Genomic DNA, 14,041 nt, shown 5'->3' on the forward strand with positions numbered 1-14,041 from the left:
CCACAATACTCCAACTATGATCTTACACAGAAGATAGCAGACACCAACAGAATCAACAAACTCATTCGTAAGGCCAGTGATGGGGATGGAACTGGACTCTCTGACGGTGGTTGAAAAGAGGATGCTGTCTAAGTTGCATGCCATCTTGGACAATGTCTCCCATCCACTACATAATGGACTGGTTGGGCACAGGAGTACATTCAGCCAGAGACTCATTCCACCGAGATGCAACACAGAGCGTCATAGGAAGTCATTCCTGCCTGTGGCCATCAAACTTTACAACTCCTCCCTTGGAGGGTCAGACACCCTGAGCCAATAGGCTGGTCCTGGACTTACTTCCTGGCATAATTTACATATTACTATTTAACTATTTATGGTTTTATTACTATTTAATTATTTATGGTGCAACTGTAATGAAAACCAATTTCCCCCGGGATCAATAAAGTATGACTATGACTATGACTATGACTTACCAAAGTTCATAAATCCTCAATACTAGATCCTTGCTTTTGTATTCTAGTTCTTTTGAAATAAATCCTAACATTGCATCTGTATTCCTTACCACCAACTCAACTTTGAGGATATAATGAGCACAGTGGATAGAGGAGAACAGATGGATGTTATTTCCTTGGATTTCCAGAAAGCATTTGATAAGGTGTCACTAAAAGACTTATCTATTAGATAAGGATTTCAAGAATTGGGGATGATATATTAGTAAGGATAGAGGATTGGTTAACTAATAGAAAGTAGAGAGTCTGGATACATGGGTGTTACTCTGGTTGGCAATCAGTGCTGAGTGAGGTGCTGCAGGGGTTGGTGCTGGGCCCGCAACTGTTCATGATATACATTAATAATCTGGAAGAGGGGACCGAGTGCATTGTATCTAAGTTTGCTGATAATACTAAATTGAGTGGAAAAGCAAATTGTTCAGAAGATACAGAGAATCTGCAGAGAGATATTGATAGGTTAAGTGAGTGGGCAGGGGTCTGGCAGAAGGAGTACAATGTTGGTAAATGTGAGGTAATCCACTTTGGAAGGTAAAATGGATTATTATTATCAGATTATTATTTAAATGGTAGAAAATTGCTATGCTGCTGTGCAGAAGGACTTAGGAATGCTTGTGCATGAATCATAAAATGTTGGTTTGCAGGTGCAGCAGGCTATCAAGAAGGTAAATGGAATGTTGGCCTTCATTGCTAGAGGGATTGAATTTAAGGGCAGGGAGGTTATGCTGCAACTGTACAGGATATTGGTGAGGCTGCACCTGGAGTTCTGGTCTCCTTACTTGAGAAAGGATATACTGGCTTTGGAGGCGGTGCCGAAGAGGTTCACCAGGTTGATTCCAGAGATGAGGGGGTTAGACTATAAGGAGAGATTGAGTCGCCTGGGACTGTACTCACTGGAATTCAGAAGAACGAGAGGAGATGTTATAGAAACATATAAAATTAAGAAAAGGATAGAGCATTTTGACAGGCTACATCACGGTTTGGTATGGGGGGGGGCGTGTGGAAGGGGGCTACTGCACAGGACCAAAAGAAGCTGCAGAGGGTTGTACATCTAATCAGCTCCATCTTGGGTATTAGCCTACAAAACACCCAGGACATCTTCAGGGAGCAGTGTCTCAAAGGCAACGTCCATTATTAAGGACCTCCAGCACCCAGGGCAAGCCCTTTTCTCACTGTTACCAACAGTTAGGAGATACAGAAGCCTGAAGCCACACACTCAGCGATTCAGGAACAGCTTCTTCCCCTCTGCCATCCGATTCCAAAATGGACATTGAACCATTGGAGACTACCTCACTTCTTTAATATACAGTATTTCTGGTTTTTTGCATGCCTTTATAATCTATTCAACATATGTATATGTAACTTATTTATTTTTTTATTTCCTTTATCGTTATTTTTTCTACATTATGTTTGCATTGAACTGCTGCTGCTAAGTTAAGAAATTTCACGTCATATGCCACTGATAATAAACCTGATTCTGATACTGATGAGGAACTGCTTTTCCCAGAGAGTGGTGAATCTGTGGAATTCTGTGCCCAATGAAGCAGTGGAGACGACGTCAGTAAATATATTTAAGACAAGGTTAGATAGTGGGGGCATTAAAGTTTATGAGGCAAAGGCAGGTAGGTGGAGTTGAATCCATGGCCAGATCAGCCATGATCTTATTGAATGGCGGAGCAGGCCTGATGGGCTGGATTGGCCGACTCCTGCTCCTATTTCTTTTCCTATGTTATGTAACCCGCAAGTTAACCTTTAGGGAATCCTGCACAATGATTTCCAAGTACATTTGCAACTCCTTCCAATTTCTGAATTTCCTCTCCAGTTAGAAGTTTTCCTTACTAAACTTATTTAAATAAATGTTATATATTCTATTATGTTAATTGTTAAGTTGTTGATTAGAGTTGTGAAGTTCTGCCAGATAATCCATTATTTTCCATAATGGAAGTTTTCAGACTTGTCTGTTTTTTCTGGCACCGGTCCTGGCGCACATAGTGGGAACATAGTGGATGATAATGAAACCCTGCTGGAGATAATAATTCTTCATGCCTCACGCATGATCAACTGGGGACTCAAGAGATTGCAGTTTTAATTGCTAATGCAAAATGATCCAAGGTTGCAAAAGTACTACTCTCATAGAGGTACTATCTTACAGATGAGTGCACTATGTGCACTCTCAGGCTCTTTTCAACAAGCTTAATGACGTTAAGTGGGAAGGTCTCCCGATGGGAGGCAGAATCTCCCAATTGATATCCATTTCATTTTGACTTCCCATTCCCTTTCCAAAATGTTGGTCCATGGCCTCCTCTGCTGCGATGATGAGACAACCCCTCAGGTTGGAGGAGCCACATCTCATAGTCCATCTGGATAGCCTCCTCCCTCTGATGGCTTGAACATCGATTTGTCTACTTGCTACGTTCTCCATCTCATTCTTCTCTCTTCTTCCATTCCACATTCTAGCTTCCCTCTTATCACTTCCCTTCTCCTTGTCTGCACGTCACCTCCCTCTGGTTCCCCCCACCCCACAATATTTCCTTTTCTCCCACTGTCCACTCCGCTATACTTTCAGCATCCTTCTTCAGCCCTTTTACCTCTTGCACCTTTCAGCTTCCAGCTTCTTACTTCATCACCCTTCCCCCACCCACCCACCTTTCTTCTTACCTGGTCTCACCTATCACCTGCCAGCTGTATTCCTTCCCCTTCCCCTGCCATCTTATTCTGCCTTCTCCCTTCTTCCCGATGAAGTGTCTTGGCCCTAAAGTTCGACAGCTTATTCCTCTGAATATTTGCTCCCTGATCTACTGAGCTTCTTCAGTGCTCTGAGTGTGTTATTTTGGATTTCCAGTATCAAGAGAATCTCTTTGTTTATTAAGGTGTCCTACAGGTGGCACAGGCAGAGATAAATCTCTACCAAAAGAGGTGTAAGGCAATTCTTCCCTCCACCAGCTTGCAGATTACCCTTGGACAAGGTGTAGTGTGTGCTTAACCCTATGGTCAGGGTCATATGAAGCCATAGGAGCTGGTGCTGGATGGTCATATGAGCAGCTGGTTGCATATCACAAGTCCTGGTTATGTGACCACTGACGTCAGGCAGACAGTCTCTGAGGAATTCATGGCAGATGCAACTTAATGTGGATAAATGTGAAGTTATCCACTTTGGTGGCAAAAATAGGAAAACAGATTATTATCTGAATGGTGGCCGATTAGGAAAAGGGGAGGTGCAACGTGACCTGGGTGTCATTATACACCAGTCATTGAAAGTGGGCATGCAGGTACAGCAGGCGGTGAAAAAGGCGAATGGTATGCTGGCATTTATAGCCAGAGGATTTGAGTACAGGAGCAGGGAGGTACTACTGCAGTTGTACAAGGCCTTGGTGAGACCACATCTGGAGTATTGTGTGCAGTCTTGGTCCCCTAATCTGAGGAAAGACATCCTTGCCATAGAGGGAGTACAGAGAAGGTTCACCAGATTGATTCCTGGGATGGCAGGACTTTCATATGAAGAAAGACTGGATGAACTGGGCTTGTACTCGTTGGAATTTAGAAGATTGAGGGGGGATCTGATTGAAACGTATAAGATCCTAAGGGGATTGGACAGGCTAGATGCAGGAAGATTGTTCCCGATGTTGGGGAAGTCCAGAACGAGGGGTCACAGTTTGAGGATAGAGGGGAAGCCTTTTAGGACCGAGATTAGGAAAAACTTCTTCACACAGAGAGTTGTGAATCTGTGGAATTCTCTGCCACAGGAAACAATTGAGGCCAGTTCATTGGCTATATTTAAGAGGGAGTTAGATATGGCCCTTGTGGCTACGGGGGTCAGGGGGTATGGAGGGAAGGCTGGGGCGGTGTTCTGAGTTGGATGATCAGCCATGATCATAATAAATGGCGGTGCAGGCTCGAAGGGCCAAATGGCCTACTCCTGCACCTATTTTCTATGTTTCTATGTTTCTATGAATATTGATAATGGTTGGGGTTACCCATCATGTAAAGACACTGCCCAGAAGAAAGCAATGGTAACGTTAGTTTAGATTAGATTAGATTCAACTTTATTATGATTGTGCTGAGTATAGATACAAAGCCAATGAAATGCAGTTAGTATTTAACCAGAAATGCAAAGAATAGTGTTATTTACAAAATAACTGTTGAGTCAGTAGTGAAGAAGGCGAATGCAATGTTGGCATTCATTTCTAGAGGAATAGAGTATAGGAGCAGGGATGTGATGTTGAGGCTCTATAAGGCACTGGTGAGACCTCACTTGGAGTACTGTGGGCAGTTTTGGTCTCCTTATTTAAGAAGGGATGTGCTGACGTTGGAGAGGGTACAGAGAAGATTCACTAGAATGATTCCAGGAATGAGAGGGTTAACGTATGAGGAATGTTTGTCTGCTCTTGGACTGTATTCCTTGGAGCTTAGAAGAATGAGGGGAGACCTCATAGAAACATTTCGAATGTTAAAAGGCATGGACAGAGTGGATGTGGCAAGGTTGTTTCCCATGATGGGGGAGTCTAGTACGAGAGCGCATGACTTAAGGATTGAAGGGCGCCCTTTCAGAACAGAAATGTGAAGAAATTTTTTTAGTCAGAGGGTGGTGAATCTATGGAATTTGTTGCCACGGGCAGCAGTGGAGGCCAAGTCATTGGGTGTATTTAAGGCAGAGATTGATAGGTATCTGAGTAGCCAGGGCATCAAAGGTTGTGGTGAGAAGGCAGGGGAGTGGGACTCAATAGGAGAATGCATCAGCTCATGATAAAATGGTGGAGCAGACTCGATGGGCCGAATGGCCGACCTCTGCTCCTTTGTCTTATGGTCTTATGGTCTAACTGCGAATAAAAAGTAAGTGCTACAGCACACAAATATAAAAGTACTGAGACAGTATAATATGGGTGTAATACTGCTTAGCGCTGTGATGTGAGGTTCAGCAGGGTCACAGCCTCAGGGAAGAAGCTCTTCCTGTGCCTGCTGGTGCAGGAGCAGAGGCTCCTGTAGCGCTTACTGGATGAGAGGAGAGTAAAAAGTCCATGGTTAGGGTGAGATGCATCCTTGATAATGCTTTTTGCCCTGCCAGGCAGCGTTTGTGGTAGGTGTTCTCAATGGTAGGCAATTGGGTGCTGATAATCCACTGGGCAGTTTTCACCTCACGCTGGAGTGCTTTGCGGTCCGATATGGGACAATTGCCATACCACACTGAGATGCAGTTGGTAAACCACTTTGGTAGAAAAATTTGCCAAGAACAATCATGGTCATAGACCATGATTGGCTATGTCATTTGACACGGTACGTAATGATGATGATGACACCTCTATCAAGTTACCTCTCACCCTCCTACACTCCAAAGAGAAAATCTCTAGCCCACTCCACCAATCCTCATAAAACAAGCTCTCAAATCCAGGAAGCATGCTGGTAAATCCAGCTGCACCCATTAGCGCTTCCTCATCCTTCCTATAATGAGGTGACCAGAACTGAGCACAATACCCCAAATCTGGATTAGCCAGGGTTTTGTAGCATTTTATAATATTTTCTCACCTGCTCTTGAGTTCAATTTCGCGACGAATGAAGGCCAACACATCATTCATCTTCTTAACAACCATATTACTTTGAAGGATCTATGGACATAGACCCCAAGGTCGCCCGCTTCTTCCACACTGCTAAGAAATCAGGGAAGTAATCTGGTTTTTGAGTTGATGATGACTTAATCATTCCTGCATGCCATTGGGGCTTCAAACATTACAAAGCTTTGTTTATCCTGGTGCAATCATTAATAGCGAGAAGCGCACTATTTCCACTAGAGAGCCTTGGATGATGTCAGAATGTTCCAAAATACCTTTCAGCCAATGAAAGGCTCTTGGAATTTAGTCATCATTGTAACACAGGGATCACACTGTAACATTGAATGAAAACACAGGAGACGTGGGGATATAATGAATTTACTAATTAACCAGCCTGCAGAGTTGCTTGTATGAGGCTTTGAGGTCATCCCACGTAAAGAACGAGAAGGCAGCACTAAGCCTGAACACAGTACAGCAGCTAATCACAAGCCCTCGCCACTACCAGTCGCAAGTGCGGACAAAACCATTTATCTCTGCAACCTTCTGTCTCTGCCCGAGTGACTTGCATCATTGCGGGACCAAGGAGCTACAATAAGTAATTCCTATTTAACCCTAGGGTAAGACCTTTCTGCTGAACTTCGTGGGCATGGTATGTTGGTAGTGGAATGTGTGGTGACACTTGTACAGTGACCCTGCCCAGCACAATCTCGGATGTGTTGGTTGTTAACACAAACGACGCATTTCACTTTATGTTTCAATGTATATGTGATAAATAAATCTGAATTGGAATCGTAAGCTCATTCATTCATCTCAGATGTGATGGAGTTACTGTTGAAGGCATGTTACAGTAGAGTATGTGAGTATTTTCGAAGTTTGAAGTTCAAAGTAAATCTATTAACGAAGTACATACTGTATATGTCACTTTATCCTGACCTGAGATTCAATTTCTTGCAGTCATTTACAGTAGAAAAGAAGAGGTAAAATAGAATTAATGAAAGACTGACAAATAGTGCAAATACAAAAAGAAACAGTAATAGAAATAATAATAATGAATTAATTACATAAAACATGAGTTGTAGAATACTTGAAAGTAAGTCCAAAGATTGTGCTCAATGATCAGTTCAGTGTAGCAGTGAGTGAAAATGTCCACACTGGCTCAAGAGACTAATAGTTGAAGGGTTCCACGACACTGTGCAGTGTTCTCATGGCCTGAGAACCGTTGAATGCTGCAGAATCACTTGGGTTCTCCATTGCAATAGGAAGCATTTATGTACAAAGAGTCTTGGGGTCCAAGTCCACAGCTCCCTGAAAGTGACACCAGAAGTGGATAGAGTGGTAAAGAAGTCTTATGGTTTGCTTGGTTTCATCGCAACACACACAAAATGCTGGAGGAGCTCAGCAGGTCAGGCAGCGTCTATGGAAATGAGTAAACAGTCAATGTTTCAGGCCAAGACCCTTCTTCAAGACTGGAAAGGAATGGAGAAGACTCCATGTGCTCCAGTTTCCTCCCACATTCCAAAGATGTACAGTTTAGGGTTAGTATCTTGTTAGCAATGCTATTGCAACTAAGTCTTGGTTACACTGGCTGCTGAGGTGTCTAAAACGGCTTTTCTGTAATAATAACTGCGATGTAAGGAGTTCTCTCTCTCCCTGCTTGTTTGGGTTATATTATTGATAAGGGAGAAAACAAACCAATGAGTGTCCATGTTATTGTTTTTGTGGGTGATATTCTGTCTCATATGGCTGAGGGACAGTGTGGTTTGGCGGGCTTTTCAGGAGGAGAACTGAAGAGGAAGGAAGTGCTGGATGCGCTCTGGTCAACCACCGTGGTTGGTCCCAAGCGGCGGGTCAAGGAGGTCGGAGGGGGAGATCGAATGGTGGAAAGAAGACTCTGTTAATTGAGCTCCAACGGTTGTGCCTGATAAGTTTGGCGCCTTTTACTTTCCTTTTATATTGTATCTCTATTAATTACATAGTTCCAGTAAGATCTATAAAGTGTAATCTGTAGATCGCACATTGTGTGCTGTTTGATATTTGATGTGTGAGTTTGTACCAGGGTGCATTAAACAGCAACTACACAAACGTGAGACACAGTTTGGCGGGCAGACAGGGTTTCCCCTCGGCAAACACGAGCCCTGAGCCTTTCACTATGCTGGCACCCGAGGTGCAGTGACATGGGCAGGCTGCTCAGCCCAATTAAGGAGACACAGTAGCTTAGCAGTTAGCGTAACACTACGATTGCGCCAGTGGCCTAGGTTCAATTCTACCGCTCTCTGTAAGGAGCTTATCCATTCTCCCATTTTCTCTAGGTGCTTCAGTTTCATCCCACATTCCAAGGACGTACAGTTTAATAGATTAGTTGGTTAGATGGGTGTAATTGAGCAGTGTGGACTCGTTAAGCTGGAGGTACCAGTTACCATGCTGTTTCTTTAAAATAAAATATAATTTAAAAACTGCAAATTAAAGCATAAGACAGAGAACGTTGAAGAATACAGGAACAGACACTTCCGCCCACATATTGAAGCACTGCAAGCAGTTTTGGCCCCATATCTAAGAAAGGAGGTGCTGGCCTTGGAGAGGGTCCAGAGAAGGTTTATGAAAATGATAGGATTAATGTACGAGGAGGAGATGATGGCTCTGGGCCTGGACTTGCTTGAGTTTAGAAGAATGAGGGGGGATCTCATTGAAACCTATCAAATATGGAAGTACCCAGACAGAATGGATGTGGTGAGAATGTTTCCTATAGTGAGGGAGACGAGGACCAGAGGGCACAATCTCAGAAGTAAAGGATGTCCCTTTAGAATAGAGATGAGGAGGAATTTCTTTAGCCAGAGGGTAGTGAACCTGTGGAATTCATTGCCACAGATGGTCGTGGAGGCCAAATCATTGGGTATATTAAAGCGGAGGTTGATAGGTTCTTGATTAGTAAGGGCATCAATGTTTACAGGGGGAAAGCAGGAGAGTAGGGTTGAGAGAGATAATAAATCAGCCATGATAGAATGGTGGAGCAGACTCAATGAGCCTAATTCTGCTTCTATGGTCTTACGATCTTATGAAATGGACAAATTTCATGAGGAGGAGGAGAAGGTGGCGGTGCTATGCAGTTTGCACAGCCACTCTGGTGAATGATATCTGTAATCTGTCAAGTAGGGTACCATGCACAATTCTGATTTGATGGAGACAGACGTGAGAGAATGGAGGAACACCTGGAGAAACTTCTGAATTGCCTCTTTCGCTGCCGCTGTTACTATGTGATCCTGAATCTCCGGAGGGGAAGGCCCCGAATCCTTGGCTTTGCTTGTTGCTCGGCGGCCGGGAAGGGGTCGGTGCTTGTTGTTGAAGGGCTGGTTGGAGGCTCGAAGTTTTCGGACGGCTGGGGTTGGGTGCTTTCAATGCATCGACAGTTGTCGGTGCCTGGAGGTTTATGGCAGAGAGAGTTTCTCCCTTTTGCCGTCTGCTATCGGGACTATCGGGAGTCGATCGGAACTTTGAGACTTTTTTTTACCGTTCCCATGGTCTGGTCTTTATCAAATTATGGTATTGCTTTGCACTGCTGTAACTATATGTTATAATTATGTGGTCTTGTCAGTGTTAGTCTTTGGTTTGTCCTTTTTTTTGTGATATCACTCTGAAGAACATTGTATCATTTCTTAATGCATTTCTAAATGACAATAAATGAGGACTGAGTGTAATCATAATCTAAAAAAAATCAAGCAACGTCCTGATATTATGATTCTCATAGATATTTCCAACTCCTCCATCAAATCTCTAGGTAGCTCCTTTCCCTCAACATGCCAGATGCAGTACAGGATATAGCAAATATCCCAGGTGTAGTCATGAAGACCTGCGCTCCAGAACACAATAGCTAAGATATTTGAGTATAGTTACAATGATGGCTTCTACCTGACAAGGTGACCATTACTCAAGAAGCTTCTGCTCACAGAACCCAGGACAAATCCAAGCCAACAAATCCCTGCCCTTTGACTCGATTTCTCAAACTTCTGGTAATGCACCCCTCCCATCTTTCCATTCCCCATCCCTTTTTCCCCTCTGTCACCTTATCTCCTTGCCCACCCACCCATCACCTCCCTCTGGTGCTCTTCCCTCCTTTTCTTTCTTCCATGACATTCTGTCCTCTTCTACTCCCCCTTTCTCCAGCCCTTTATCTCTTTCACCAATCAATTTATAACGATATAACCATATAACAATTACAGCACGGAAACAGGCCATCTCGGCCCTTCTAGTCCGCACCGAACTCCTACTCTCACCTAGTCCCACCGACCTGCACTCGGTTCATAACCCTCCATTCCCTTCCTGTCCAGATATCTATGCAAATTAACTTTAAACGACAACATCAAACCTGCCTCAACCACTTCTGCTGGAAGCTCATTCCACACAGCCACGACTCTCTGAGTAAAGAAGTTCCCCCTTATGTTACCCCTAAACTTTTGCCCTTTAACTCTCAACTCATGTCCTCTTGTTTGAATCTCCCCCACTCTCAATGGAAAAAGCCTATCCACATCAACTCCATCAATCCCCCTCATAACTTTAAATACCGCTATCAAGTCCCCCCTCAACGTTCTACACTCCAAAGAATAAAGACCTAACTTGTTCAACCTTTCTCTGTAACTTAGATGAAACTCAGGCAACATTTTAGTAAACCTCCTCTGTACTCTCTCAATTTTATTGACATCTTTCCTATAATTCGGTGACCAGAACTGTACACAATTTCTCAGCTCTTCACTTCATACTTAGAAAAACTTCTTCACACAGAGAGTGGTGAATCTGTGGAATTCTCTGCCACAGGAAACAGTTGAAGCCAGTTCATTGGCTATATTTAAGAGGGAGTTAGATATGGCCCTTGTGGCTAAAGGGATCGGGGGTATGGAGAGAAGGCAGGTACAGGGTTCTGAGTTGGATGATCAGCCATGATCATACCAAATGGCAGTGCAGGCTCAAAGGGCCAAATGGCCTACTCCTGCACCTATTTTCTATATTTCTATACTTCATCCCCCTTCAGGTTTCACCTGTCACCTTGTGTTACTCTCTCCCTTCCACCCACCTTTTAAATCTACTCCTCAGCTTTTTACTACAGTCCTGCCGAAGGGTCTCGGCCCGAAATATCAACTGTTTACTCTTTTCCATAGATGCTGCCTGGCGTGCTGAGTTCCTCCAGCATTTTGTGTGTGTTCCTTCAAATGTACTCGCAGTCATCAGTGCGGTGATGGATAGTGTTCACAACAATGCTGTCTGTTGGCACTTACTAATTAATAGCTACAGAATTGTAGGGAGGATTGGGGCTAGTTTTGCTGTTGTTTATTTGTCAGTTGGAATGCTCTGTGTTGCTCAGCCAAGCACAGTGGGCATGCTCTACTGGTGCCAGAAAGTGTGGTGACTCACTCACGTCCTTGGATGTGTTAGTTGTTAACACAAACAATGCATTTCACTGCCTATTTCAATGTACATATGACAAATGATTGGGGCTCCACGGTATTATAGCACTTAGGGTGACAGCTTGGGGCATCAATGTTCGGAGTTCAATCCTGCATCCTCGGTAGCAGTCTATGCCTCCTCCCGATGGAACATACGGTTCCTCCAGCTTCCTCCCAAGTTCCATAGGTGTATCGAGCAGGTTAATTGTTCATTGGAAATTGTCTCGTGATTAGGTTAGAAGTAAATCAGTGTTGTCAATGTTGGCTGGGCTGTCGCGGCTCGAAGGGCCTACTCGCGCTGCATTGCGAAATAAATAAATAAATAAAAGCTGAATCTGAATGCCGTTTCTTTCAGAGAGCTCTTGACAGATGTTTAACAAGCACTTTCCCTGGGCCTATTTTGGCCCAAAGACCTGAGGCCCCATGCCTGAGAAAACAGGTGGAAAAATGTATTTTGCTCATAGCATAAAAAAAAACAAACCTTGAAAATAATAGAAATAGTCTTTTTTAATTTTCTCCTAGGACACTCTGTGGGCTGAGGAATATGTGAACATTTGTGCCTTGCCAGAAATCAGGATTTGCCAGATACACCATCGCAATTTTCTTCCCTTGACAGGCCCGTTACCAGGGTTAGCAACAGGAGCAGAACAGCAACAGCTGAATATAATATTGGGCCTTCAGTGTAGAAAAAGCAGGGACACCTGCTCTTTCTGATTTTCATAAATGACTTGGATGAGGAAGTGGAAAAGTGGGCTGGTGAATATGCAGATGACATGAAGGCTGGTGGGAATTGCGGAGAGTGTGGAAGGTTGTCAAGGGTTACACCAGGGCATTGTCAAGGGTGCAGAGCTGGGCTGAGGTGGTAGAAGGGGTTTAACCTGGAGAAGTGTGAAGTGATTCACCTTGGAAGGTCAAATTTGAAGGCAGAGTACAAGATTCTTAGAACTGTGGATCTTGGATTCCACGTCCATAGAGCTCTCGAAGTTGTCGCGCTAGTTGCTAGGGTGGTTAAAATGGTGTCTAGTGTGTTGCTCTTTCATTGGTCAGGGGATTGGGTTCAAGAGCCATGAGGTAATGCTGTAGCTGTATAAAACCCTGTTCAACCGCAATTGAATTATTGTGTCCCATTCTGGTCACCTCATTAGAGGAAGGATATGGAAGCTTTAGAGAGGGTGCAGGGGAGATTTACCAGCACACTGCCTGCATTAGAGAGCATAACTTATGAGGATAGACTGAACAAGCTAAGGCTTTTCTCTCTGGAGTGAAGGAAGGTAAGAACTAACTTGATAGAGGTATACAAGATGATAGAGTGACTTTTCCCTCAGGTGGAAGAGACTAATACGAGAGGGCAAAATTTTAAGCTGATTGGAGGAAAATGTAGTGGGAGATGTCAGAGGTAGGTTTTTACAGAGGGAGTGGTGAGTGTGTGGAATGTGCTGCCAGGGTTAGTGGCAGAGGGAGATATATTAGAGACAATTAAGAGACTCGTAGATAGGCACATGGATGAAACTGGAGAGCTATCCAGAAGGGAAGGGTTAGGTCGATCATGGTTCAACTTTATCCTTCATATTTAGAAATTTACTCTGGTGTGTTGGCATGACATGCAACAAATAACATCAACGTTCAACAATTACACACACAACAGATTCTGCAGATGCTGGAAATCCAGAGCAATACACACAAAATGTTGGAGGAACTCAGCAGGTCAAACAGAGTCATTGGAGGGGGAATAAGCTGTTGACCTTTTGGGCCAAGACCCTTCATCTAAACATTCAACAATTCTAAATTAGAATTTAGTTTAATATCACTGGCATATGTCATGAAATTGGTGTGGGCACATGGCCAAGTGGTTAAGGCATTGGACTAGCAACCTGAAGGTCATGAGTCCGAGCCCCTGCCGAGGCAATGTGTTGTGTCCTTCAGCAAGGCACTTAATCACACATTGCTCTGCGAGGACACTGGTGCCAAACTGTATGGGTCCTAACGCCCTTCCCTTGGACAACATTGGTGTCGTGGAGAGGGGAGACTTGCAGCATGGGCAACTGCTGGTCTTCCATACAATCTTGCCCAGGCCTGCGCCTTGGAGAGTGAAGACCTTCCAGGCACAGATCCATGGTCTCCCAAGACTAACGGATGCCTTTACTTTGCCATGAAATTTCTTGTTATGCAGCAGCAGTACATTGCAATAGTAGTAGTAGTAGTTGATCCCAGAGGGTCATGGGTTTGTGCCTCTGATGGACTGTGTCCTCTCCAGGGCACAAGCCTGGTCAGGAAGATTTGAAGAACCAACTGTTGCCCATGCAGCGGGTTCCCCCTCACTACGTCACTGATGTAGTCCAAGGGAAGGGGCAAGTATCGATTCAGCTTGGCACCAGTGTCATCGCAGAGGTTGCCAGAGTGAAGTTATAAACAATATCAAACTGCCTCAGGGAACCTGGCACCAGATTTCTTCCTTGCGGTTTACACCTGAAGACCTTCCCATGGGTGGGTATGGCCACAAGGCAGCAGAGATTTAAAATCAAAGTCTTCCTTCTCCTTGGCGGGCTGCCATCCAAGGCTG

The 14,041-nt window shown here is 44.1% G+C and overlaps 1 long non-coding RNA gene across 3 annotated transcripts in view; it reads left to right on the forward strand.

Moving 5' to 3' along the window:
• The first annotated feature begins 6,493 nt into the window (after positions 1-6,493).
• The window catches only part of LOC140202134 (uncharacterized), a 71,322-nt gene continuing 63,774 nt past the window's right edge, over positions 6,494-14,041 (forward strand). For all 3 annotated transcript variants that reach the window (XR_011887008.1, XR_011887007.1, XR_011887009.1), the window contains exon 1: positions 6,494-6,666. This is a non-coding gene — a long non-coding RNA (uncharacterized lncRNA). The remainder of the gene's footprint in view (positions 6,667-14,041) is intronic.

This window comes from Mobula birostris, chromosome 8, assembly GCF_030028105.1.
Source record: "Mobula birostris isolate sMobBir1 chromosome 8, sMobBir1.hap1, whole genome shotgun sequence".
Taxonomy (NCBI): Eukaryota; Metazoa; Chordata; class Chondrichthyes; order Myliobatiformes; family Myliobatidae; genus Mobula; species Mobula birostris.